Genomic DNA, 4,199 nt, shown 5'->3' with positions numbered 1-4,199 from the left:
AGGGGGTACTTGGATTTGAGCCAAGGACCTCTTGATCTGCAGTCAAATGCTCTGCCACTGAGCTATACCCCCTACATATTAATAAAAGAAATAATGTTTTTTTGTTTTTGCTACATAAAATTTGAAGATTTTTAGAAACTTTTACATTGTGGTGCACCTCCTTTACTCTGATATGCTTTAGTCTTTCCAAAAAAAAGACTTTGATGATTGCATAAAGCACACAAAATACTCAAGAATTTTTATTACACAGAATGACTCTTTGTTTTAGAGAGTCCGATGTATTAAATGAAACGATTTACATAATTTTTTTAATCACCATTTAAAAGAACGAATTTTCCATTTTATTCCTTAATTTTCTTATTTAAACTTTATAGAAAGAAAGCAAATTTACTTCATAAGTCACGTTTAAATAAAACTTGTGCTAAGTTCAGCCTGATATGGATAAGCTGTCTAAATGATATTATTGAAAGGTTTGAAAATTGTTACATTTTTATGAAAACTATACTACAGGGGGCACTCGGATTTGAGCCAAGGACCTCTTCATCTGCAGTCAAATGCTCTCCACTGAGCTATACCCCCTACATATTAATAAAAGAAATAATGTTTTTTTGTTTTTGATACATAAAATTTGAAGATTTTTAGAAACTTTTACATAGTGGTGCACTTCCTTTACTCTGATGTGCTTTAGTTTTTCCAAAAAAGACTTTGATGATTGCATAAAGCACACAAAATACTCAAGAATTTTTATTACACAGAATGACTCTTTGTTTTAGAGAGTCCGATGTATTAAATGAAACGATTTACATAATTTTTTTAATCACTATTTAAAGGAAATAATTTTCCATTTTATTCCTTCATTTTCTTATTTAAACTTTATAGAAAGAAAGCAAATTTACTTCATAAGTCACGTTTAAATAAAACTTGTGCTAAGTTCAACCTATTATGGATAAGCTGTCTAACTGATATTATTGTAAGGTGTGAAAAAGGTTACATTTTTATGAAAACCATTCTACAGGGGGAACTCGGATTTGAACCAAGGACCTCGTGATCTGCAATCAAATGCTCTGCCACTGAGCTATACCCCTTACATACTAATTAAAGAAATAATGTTTTTTTGGTTTTGATACATAAAATTTAAAGATTTTTAGAAACTTTTACATTGTGGTGCACTTCCTTTACTCTGATGTGCTTTAGTCTTTCCAAAAAAGACTTTGATGATTGCATAAAGCACACAAAATACTCAAGAATTTTTATAACACAGAATGACTCTTTGTTTTAGAGAGTCCGATGTATTAAATGAAACGATTTACATAATTTTTTTAATCACCATTTAAAAGAAAGAATTTTCCGTTTTATTCCTTAATTTTCTTATTTACACTTTATAGAAAGAGAGCAAATTTACTTCATAAGTCACGTTTAAATAAAACTTGTGCTAAGTTCAGCTTGATATGGATAAGCTGTCTAAATGATATTATTGAAAGGTTTGAAAACTGTTACATTTTTATGAAAACCATACTACAGAGGGCACTCGGATTTGAAACAAAGACCTCTTTATCTGCAGTCAAATGCTCTCCACTGAGATATACCCCCTACATAATAATAAAAGTAATAAAGTTTTTTTGTTTTTGATACATAAAATTTAAAGATTTTTAGAAACTTTTACATTGTGGTGCACTTCCTTTACTTTGGTATGCTTTAGTCTTTCCAAAAAAAAGACTTTGATGATTGCATAAAGCACACAAAATACTCAAGAATTTTTATTACACAGAATGACTCTTTGTTTTAGAGAGTCCGATGTATTAAATGAAACGATTTACATAATTTTTTTAATCACCATTTAAAAGAAAGAATTTTCCATTTTATTCCTTAATTTTCTTATTAAAACTTTATAGAAAGAAAGCAAAATTACTTTATAAGTCACGTTTAAATAAAACTTGTGCTAAGTTCAGCCTGATATGGATAAGCTGTCTAAATGATAATATTGAAAGGTTTGAAAATTGTTACATTTTTTTGAAAACCATACTACAGGGGGCACTCGGATTTGAGCCAAGGACCTCTTCATCTGCAGTCAAATAGCTCTCCACTGAGCTATACCCCCTACATATTAATAAATGAAATAATGTTTTTTTCTTTTTGATACATAAAATTTAAAGATTTTTAGAAACTTTTACATTGTGGTGCACTTCCTTTACTCTGATGTGCTTTAGTCTTTCCAAAAAAAGACTTTGATGATTGCATAAAGCACACAAAATACTCAAGAATTTTTATTACACAGAATGACTCTTTGTTTTAGAGAGTCCGATGTATTAAATGAAACGATTTACATAATTTTTTTAATCACCATTTAAAAGAAAGAATTTTCCATTTTATTCCTTAATTTTCTTATTTAAACTTTATAGAAAGAAAGCAAATTTACTTCATAAGTCACGTTTAAATAAAACTTGTTCTAAGTTCAACCTATTATGGATAAGCTGTCTAACTGATATTATTATAAGGTGTGAAAAAGGTTACATTTTTCTGAAAACCATACTACAGGGGGCACTTGGATTTGAACCAAGGACCTCTTCATCTGCAGTCAAATGCTCTGCCACTGAGATATACCCCCTACATATTAATAAAAGAAATAATGTTTATTTGTTTTTGATACATAAAATTTGAAGATTTTTAGAAACTTTTACATTGTGGTGCACTTCCTTTACTCTGATGTGCTTTAGTCTTTCCAAAAAAAAGACTTTGATGATTGCATAAAGCACACAAAATACTCAAGAATTTTTATTACACAGAATGACTCTTTGTTTTAGGGAGTCCGATGTATTAAATGAAATGATTTACAGAATTTTTTTAATCACTATTTAAAGGAAATAATTTTCCATTTTATTCCTTAATTTTCTTATTTAAACTTTATAGAAAGAAAGCAAATTTACTTCATAAGTCATGTTTAAATAAAACTTGTGCTAAGTTCAACCTATTATGGATAAGCTGTATAACTGATATTATTGTAAGGTGTGAAAAAAGTTACATTTTTATGAAAACCATTCTACAGGGGGCACACTGATTTGAGCCAAGGACCTCTTCATCTGCAGTCAAATGCTCTCCACTGAGCTATACCCCCTACATATTAATAAATGAAATAATGTTTTTTTGTTTTTGATACATAAAATTTAAAGATTTTTAGAAACTTTTACATTGTGGTGCACTTCCTTTACTCTGATGTGCTTTAGTCTTTCCAAAAAAAAGACTTTGATGATTGCATAAAGCACACAAAATACTCAAGAATTTTTATTACACAGAATGACTATTTGTTTTAGAGAGTCCGATGTATTAAATGAAACAATTTACATAATTTTTTTTAATCACCATTTAAAAGAAAGAATTTTCCATTTTATTCCTTAATTTTCTTATTTAAACTTTATAGAAAGAGAGCAAATTTACTTTATAAGTCACGTTTAAAGAAACTTGTGCTAAGTTCAGCCTGATATGGATAAGCTGTCTAAATGATATTATTGAAAGGTTTGAAAATTGTTACATTTTTATGAAAACCATACTACAGGGGGCACTCAGATTTGAACCAAGGACCTCTATCATCTGCAGTCAAATGCTCTCCACTGAGATATACCCCCTACATATTATTAAAAGAAATAATGTTTTTTTGTTTTTGATACATAAAATTTAAAGGTTTTTAGAAACTTTTACATTGTGGTGCACTTCCTTTACTCTGATGTTCTTTAGTCTTTAAAAAAAAAAGACTTTGATGATTGCATAAAGCACACAAAATACTCAAGAATTTTTATTACACCGAATGACTCTTTGTTTTAGAGAGTCCGATGTATTAAATGAAACAATTTACATAATTTTTTTAATCACCATTTAAAAGAAAGAATTTTCCATTTTATTCCTTAATTTTCTTCTTTAAACTTTATAGAAAGAAAGCAAATTTACTTCATAAGTCACGTTTAAATAAAACTTGTTCTAAGTTCAACCTATTATGGATAAGCTGTCTAACTAATATTATTGTAAGGTGTGAAAAAGGTTTCCTCTATTATGAAAACCATACTACAGGGGGCACTCGGATTTGAACCAAGGACCTCTTGATCTGCAGTCAAATGCTCTGCCAATGAGCTATACCCCCTACATATTAATAAAGGAAATAATGTTTTTTTGTTTTTGATACATAAAATTTGAAGATTTTTAGAAACTTT

At 28.9% G+C, this 4,199-nt stretch overlaps 2 non-coding genes across 2 annotated transcripts; both read right to left on the bottom strand.

The window, feature by feature from the left end:
• On the bottom strand, positions 1–72 carry TRNAC-GCA (transfer RNA cysteine (anticodon GCA)). Its single transcript has one exon. It is a non-coding gene; the product is annotated as a tRNA-Cys (tRNA).
• A 3,985-nt stretch (positions 73–4,057) lies between these two features.
• On the bottom strand, positions 4,058–4,129 carry TRNAC-GCA (transfer RNA cysteine (anticodon GCA)). The gene has a single exon. It is a non-coding gene; the product is annotated as a tRNA-Cys (tRNA).
• Positions 4,130–4,199: the final 70 nt, after the last annotated feature.

The sequence above is a fragment of the Anomaloglossus baeobatrachus genome, chromosome 1, assembly GCF_048569485.1.
Source record: "Anomaloglossus baeobatrachus isolate aAnoBae1 chromosome 1, aAnoBae1.hap1, whole genome shotgun sequence".
In the NCBI taxonomy this organism is placed as follows: Eukaryota; Metazoa; Chordata; class Amphibia; order Anura; family Aromobatidae; genus Anomaloglossus; species Anomaloglossus baeobatrachus.
Note: the sequence above shows the minus strand (reverse complement) of the source record. Positions and strands in the feature narration are given on the sequence as shown.